The sequence below is a fragment of the Eulemur rufifrons genome, chromosome 4, assembly GCF_041146395.1.
Source record: "Eulemur rufifrons isolate Redbay chromosome 4, OSU_ERuf_1, whole genome shotgun sequence".
Classification (NCBI taxonomy): Eukaryota; Metazoa; Chordata; class Mammalia; order Primates; family Lemuridae; genus Eulemur; species Eulemur rufifrons.
This window is the reverse complement of record NC_090986.1, coordinates 2103767-2111321: the sequence shown is the minus strand read 5'-3', so window position 1 is coordinate 2111321 and position 7555 is coordinate 2103767. Positions and strand designations below refer to the sequence as shown.

The 7555-nt window shown below is 35.3% G+C and overlaps 1 pseudogene; it reads left to right on the top strand.

The window, feature by feature from the left end:
- On the top strand, positions 1–178 carry LOC138383139 (U2 spliceosomal RNA; annotated as a pseudogene).
- The last annotated feature ends 7377 nt before the right edge of the window (positions 179–7555 follow it).

Here is a 7555-nt window from a genome sequence, read left to right as displayed (position 1 = left end):
ATCACTTCTCGGCCCTTTGGCTAAGATCAAGTGTCGTATCTGTTCTTATCAGTTTAATATCTGATATGTCCTCTATGCAAGACTGGAAATGCTAATCATGTTGGCATTTTAGCATGATGAGCAGAGTCCTGTCCTCATTAATCAGTCGTTGCTGTATTATTGGGAGGAATTACCACACGGGTACTTGGCACAACAGGGACAGTTTGGGTCTGGGGTTTGCGGCAGACAAGATGGAATCAGTAATCAGGCCTCACAGTGGAGGCTAATCTAATTTTTATGCTCTCCTCAAAATTTAAATATTTATGATGATGAATTCAAGTATAAGTATAATAGGCATGTTTTCCAAGTTGAAGACTCAATGTCAAAAAGAATGTTCCAGAATCCTTTGATATGAAATATGTAAGTGGAAGTGACTGGATCTCAGATGCATTCATGTAAACTAACTCTTCTGGCCAAATTAGAAATAGTGTCTGGTTGTTATCCTACATATTACCTACCATATTGCTGGTGAAATCACCCTCAGTATTAGATATTTTCATGCAGTTTTGCCATGTCTAATAACAGCTGTGATGATATCGGAGAAAAGACTCTTTATAGCTCAAAAACATTTTTTTAAAAGAACACAGAAAACAAGCAAAGTGGATACATAGAATTATGCACCTGCAATGGGAAGGTAATTTCAAATATAGACATGGAAAATGAAAGTCAACCACTTCTTTTCCTGCATGGAAACAACGCACAGTATTTTATTTGTAATTTAGGTAACAGAACTAAGATTTTATGTAGCATTTACAACATCTTATATCATAATGCAGGATTTCATTCCTCTTTACCAGTCCTCTCTGAATTTCTATATATAGGCTTCTACGATATAAGTGGGGCAAATATACTGACACTGCTCTAGGGCTCTCCATTCTTAACCAAACCCTCTTATACACTGATAGGGCCCATGGCCTTTATTCTAAAAATGAACTAAAATCAAAATGAAAATTAAAAATACCTAACTCTATTTAAATAATGAGAAATGTTTTCTTCTTAAGACATACATTTCCTTTCAATGTACATTAAGAGACTTTTAAGAATTTCTTCGCTATCCAACGAAGCCAAAGTAAAATTCAAAATAATCAATAAATTGCAAAATTTAGAAATTAACTTTGATTTTTCTCTAAGTTTTTAAAACTTTCTAGTTTTTAAAAATGCTACAGTGTTCATGGTATACTTTGCTCTGGTTTAAATATGTGATCCAAAATTGTGTTGGAAATTTAATACCCAATGCAGTAGTGTTGAAATGTGGGAACTTAAAGAGGTGATCAGGTCATGAGGGCTCTGCCCTCCTGAATTCACTAATACTGTTGCCAGAGGAGCAGTTCAGTTATCACAGGATGGGGTTCCTGATAAAAGAAGGAGACCTTCTGTCTTCCACTTCCTCCCCTCCTTGCCATCCCCATCCACCATGGGATTATGCAGCATGCAGGCCCTCATCAGATGTGGTCCCTCAGTCTTGGACTTCTTGCCCTCCAGAAGCATGAGACAAATAAATTTCTTGTCTTTATAAATTACCCAGTCTCCAGTTTTCTGTTATAGCAGCACAAAATGGACTAAGACACAGTCCTCATTTATAGTACATGCTAAGTAGGAAAACATCCCAAAGGATAATGGAAAATTACTACAAAATAGTCCTAATGCATTGCACTGGAGGGGTAGGGATTAGTAAAGTTTTCTAAATTATTTTGTAATGATGTCGAAGTCTATGGTTTAAATTATTGTGATGTTCAATAGCAGAATGCAATTCAGATTGCCAATCAGCTGACATTAAGATAGGAACATTACCCTGGGTTACCCAGATGGGCTCAATGTAATGATAAGAATCTGTAAATGTGCAATCAGGAGGCAAGAGACTCAGTATCACAGGGATATAACATAAGCACAACCACTGCTGGATTTGCAGGTAGTAGGCAGACAGGAGCCAAGAATTGCAGGTAACTTTGAGAAGCTTTTTTTTACGGTATTTGACTATGTTGTGTTCAATATTCCAGTTTACTAACCTCATTAACTCAGTATAATTTAGTATTTCAGCCATATGTTGTTTATTAAGTTACTTAATTATATTTCCAATTGTTTACTTTCTATTTGGCTCTTTTAAAAACTTGGCTTGTCTAGCTTATAATTTCTTATTTTTTCCACATTATATGTTTTTTCCACATTTTATATTTTTTCCTATTGGATTGACTTACACATTTTAATCATTATTGCTATATCTGAAATTTATGTGATATTGAATTTCTTGTGACTCTCATCCTGATAATTTATTTCTTCATTTCCAACATAAACTATAATTTGGTTCTTATATAGGAGAGATTTTTCATTTGGGATGTCTGCAGTGTTAAAAGAGTAGATTTATAAATGTTTATACCACAGAAAATTACAAATATGTGAACTGATGACTTTGTTATTTAGCTTAATATTTTCCCAATGTAAACTTACACCAAAAGATCCCATTGCACCCATCATATACCACTATTTTTTAATTAAAAATAAAATTTTTTCAAAGTTGATGATTTTTTCCAATGAATCTTTGAGCTACTCATTTTATATTCTTGTATCTTAAGCCTATATATATTTAATGGCTTAGAATAGTGCCTAACATATTGTGTCTCCTTAATGCTAACCACACTTATTGTCAAATTATCTCTTGTACATATCCTTCTTCAAATACAGTATTATTTTGTATTTTTCCTTATTAAAAGTTTTCTTCTCATCTAAATATTGCTAACAAAATGTAAGGGGCAGCCTTGCTTTCCCTGATTTATAGATTTCAAAGTCCAATGGCAGTTTCACGAATTTTTTATCTACCTCACTTAATAAATGTGAATTTCTTTGTGCGTGGGTTTTTTTTATTTCAGAATATTAGTAGGATATAAATGATTAGGTTATATATATTGCCTTTGCACTTCCTGAGCCAGAGCTACAAGCATTCCCCTCCCCCAGACAGTATGCAACTCACCCATCAGGCATGAATATACCCATTCCCTCCTCCCTGCCCCAACACCCAATGAATGTTTCTTATTGCACATAAGTCTTGATCACTAAGTACAGATTTTATGGTGAGTGAGTACCTGTGGTGCTTGTTTTTCCATGCTTGTGATACTTCACTTAGGAGAGTGGGCTCCAGCTCCATCCAGGAAAATACAAGAGGTGCTAGTTCGCCACCATATTTTTGTGGCTGAGTAATACACCGTGGTATACATACCCCATATTTTATTAATGCACTCATATATTGATGGGCACTTGGATTGTTTCCACATCTTTGCCATTGTGAATTGTGCTATTATCAACATTCAGGTCCAGATGTCTTCATTACACAATGTCTTTGTTCCTTTTGGTATATGCCCATTAGTGGGATTGCTGAATCAAATGGTAGTTCTACGAGGTATGTCCATATTACTTTGCATAGAGGTTGTACTAGTTTGCAGTCCCACCAGAAGTGTATGAGTGTTCCTATCTCTCCGCATCCATGCCAATATTTATCGTTTTGGACTTTTTGATAAAAGCCATTCTCAGTGAAGTTAAGTGATAGCTCACTGTGGTTTTGATTTGCATTTCCTTGATGATTGGACATGCTGAGCATTTTTTCATATGGTTCTTGGCCATTCGTCTATGTTCTTTGGAAAAGTTTTTGTTCATGTTTTTTGCCCACTTCTTAATGGGGTTGTTTGATTTTTTTCTAGCTGATTTTCCTGAGTTCTATATAGATATTAGTTATCAGCCTTTTATTAGATGTATAGCATGCAAATATTTTCTCCCATTCTGTAGGTTGTCTATTTGCTCTAGTGATAGTTTCTTTGGCTTTGCAGAAGCTTTTAAATTTGATCAATCCCATTTATTTATTTTTGTTGATGCTATCATTGCTTTTGGGGTCTTCTTCATAATTTCTTTGCCTAGACCAATGTCTATAAGAGTTTTTTCAATGTTTTCTTCTAGAATTCCTGTGGTTTAATTCCTTAGGATTAAGTGCGTTATCCATCATGAATTGATTTTTCTGAGAGGTGAGAGGTGTGGATCCTGTTTCAGTCTTCTACATGTGGCTAGCACCATGTAGTGAATAAGGATTCTTTTCCCCAGTGTGTGTTTTTCTCTGCTTTGTCAAAGATCAGAAGGCTATATGAGGATGGTTTTATATCTGGGTTCTCAGTCCTGTTCCATTGGTCCCTGTCTCTGTTCTTGAGCCAGTATCATGCTGTTTTCATTACTATAGCCTCATAGTATAGGTTGACGTCTGATAAATTGATGCCTCCCAATTTGTTCTTTTTGCTTAATGTTGCTTCAGCTATATGGGGTCTTCTCTGGGGTCATACAAACTGTAGAATTATTTTTTCTAGATCTGCAAAAAATGATGTTAGTATTTTATTAATGATCACATTGAATCTGTAGATTACTTTGAGCAGCATAGACATTTAAACAATGTTGATTCTGCCAACCCATAAGCATGTTGCATGGTTTTCCTCCTTTTTACGTCCTTTGCTATTTCCTTCCTTAGCATTTTACACTTCTTCCTGTGGAGGTCTTTCACCTACTTAGTTAAATATATTCCTAGGTATTTTATCTTCTTTGTGACTATTGTGAAAGGTACTGAGTCTTTGATTTGGTTCTCAGTTTGTCTGTTGGTGTATATGAATGCTAGTGATGTGTGGATGTTGATTTTGTAACCTGAGATTTTGCTGAACTTAGTTATCAATTCCAGTAGTCTCTTGGCAGAATCTTTGGGGTTTTCTAGACATTAGCTCACATCATCTGTGAAGAGCAATAATTTGACCTCTTCTGCCCCTGTTTGGATGCCCTTGTTTTCCTTCTATTGTCTGAATGCTCTGGTGAGGAATTCCAGCACTATGTTGAAGAGAAATGGTGATAAAGGGCAACTTTGTCTGGTTCCAGTTCTAAGCAGGAGTGCTTTAAATTTTTTCCCATTTATTATGAGGTTTGCTTTGGGTTTGTCGTATATGGCTTTTACCATTTTGATGTAAGTCCCGTCTATGCCTATTTTGTTAAGTGTTCTTATCATAAAAGGTTGCTGAATTTTATTAAATGCTTTTTCAGTATCTATTGAGATGATCGTATGATGTTTTTTACTTCTGTTTATATGTGAATTATATTTATAGATTTACGTATATTAAACCATCCCTGCATCTCTGGAACGAAGCCAACTTGAGCATGATGGATTTTTTTTGATAAGGAGCTAAATTTGATTTGATAGGATTTTATCAAAAATTCTCACATCTATATTCCTAAGGGATATTGGCGTGCAGTTTTCTTGTTTTGTTGAGTCGTTTCATGGCTTTGCTATCAGGGTGACGTTGGCTTCATGAAATGTGTTGGGGAAGATTCCTTCCTTCTCAATATTGTGGAATAATTTCTGTAGTACGGGCACGAGTTCTTGTTAGTAGGTCTGGTAGAATTCAGGTGTGAAACCATCTGGTCCAGGACATGTTTTCTTAGGAAGGTTTTCTATTGCTGCTTTAATTTCAGTACTTGATATTGGTGTGTTCAGGAATTCTATTTTTCCTGATTAAGCCTAAGGAGCTTGTGTGTTTCTAAGAATTTGTCAATTTGCTCCACATTTTCAAGTTTATGTGCACAGAGATTTTTATAAAATTCAGAAATGATATTTTCTATTGTCATGATATCTGTTGTATTTTCTTCTTTTTTATTCCTAATTGTGTTTGTTAGAGGCCTTTCTATTCTGCTTCTGGTTAAACTAGTGGGAGGTGTGTCAATTTTGTTTATCTTTTCTAAGAAGCAACTTTTTCTTTCATTAATCTTTCATATAGTTCTTTTTTTATGGACTTCATTTAGTTCTGTTCTGGTCTTGGTTATTGCTTTTCTTCTGGTGGGTTTCGGATTGGTTCACACTTCTTTATCCAGTTCTTTGAGTCAATTCATTAGCTTGTTGGTTTGTGATCTTTCAATTTTTTGGATATAGGTATTTAAAGGTATGACTAGTCCTCTCAGGACTACTTTAGCTGTGTCCCAGAGATTTTGATAATTTGTTTCCTCCTCATCATTTACTTGAAAGAATCTTTTGATTTCCATCTTAATCTCCTCCTTGACCGAATAATCTTTCAGCAGTAGGTTGGTTAGTTTCCATGACTTTGTGTAGAGATGAACATTTCTGTTGGAGGTGTTTCTAATTTTATTCTACTGTTGTCTTAGAAGATGAACAGTATAATTAATATTTTTTTAAATTTTTGAGACATGTTTTGTGGTCTACGATGGTCACTCTTAGAGAGTGTCCCATGAGATGATCAGAAGAATGTATACTCAGTGGTTTTTGGGTAGACAGTTTTGGTAAATGTTTTTAGTCGCATGTGTTCTAGAGTTCTGCTTAAGTACAATGTTTCTTTATTTTCTGTTTGTAAGATCTCTCCTATTCCATCAATGTGGTATGAAAGTTTCCAGATATTACAGTGCTGTTGTTTATTATTTTGTTTAGATCACGTAGGTTTTGCTATATGAATCTGGGCACACCTTTCTTGGATACATAAATATTTATAATTCTTATGTCTTCATGTTGAATTGTTCCCTTTACCATTATATAATGACCATTTTGTCTTTCCTTTCTTTTGTTGATTTGAAGACTACATTATCTGATATGGAAACTGGTATACCGGGTTTCTTTTTGTATCCATTTGCATGCAATATTCTTTTGCATTCCAACACCTCAAGTCTGAATGAGTCCTTGTGGGTACATGTGTTTCCTGAGGATAGCAGATATTTGGCCTCTATATATTTATCCATTCAGCCAGTCTATATTTCTTCAGTGGACAGTTGAAGCTATTCGCTTTTATTGAAAGAATTGATAAGGGGGGTGGATTTCTGTTCATCCTGTTGAATAGAACTTTGTTACTTTCTTTTATGGCTGGAGTCACTGTGGTGTCTGACCTTTGACCTTTAGCATTTGGATGATTTTACACTAGTGTCTATTGTTCTGCTCCGGGTGTAACACAGTTCTGAATAGTTCCTGCAGAGCTAGTATTGTTTTGACAAATTCCCTCATGTGTTTGCTTGTATAAGAAAGTATTTATTTCCCCCTCATATATGAAACTTAGTTTTGTAGCATACAAAATCCGAGGGTGGGCATTATTCTCTTTGAAAAGACTGAGAATGGGGCCCCACTCCTTTCTAGCTTGTAAGGTCTCAGTTGAGAAATCTGCAGTTACACTGATGGGTTTTTCTTTGTAAGTCACTCGCTGCTATCACCTTCTGGCTCATAGGAGGGTTTCTTTCATGTTTATTTTGTCCAGTCTGATGACTATGTCTTGTGATGTTTTCCTCTTTGTGATGAATCTTCCAGGACTCCCTTGAGGTTTTTGTACCTGGATATCTAGATTTTTGGCAAGGACAAGGCAATTTCCTTCAATTATTCCCTCGAATAGATTATCCAACTCATGTGTATTTTCTTCTTCACCCTCATGGATAGATATGATTCTTATGTTAGGCCTCTTTATATAATCATATATTTCTTGCAGGCTTTGCTCTTTTCTCTTATTTCTCCCTTCTA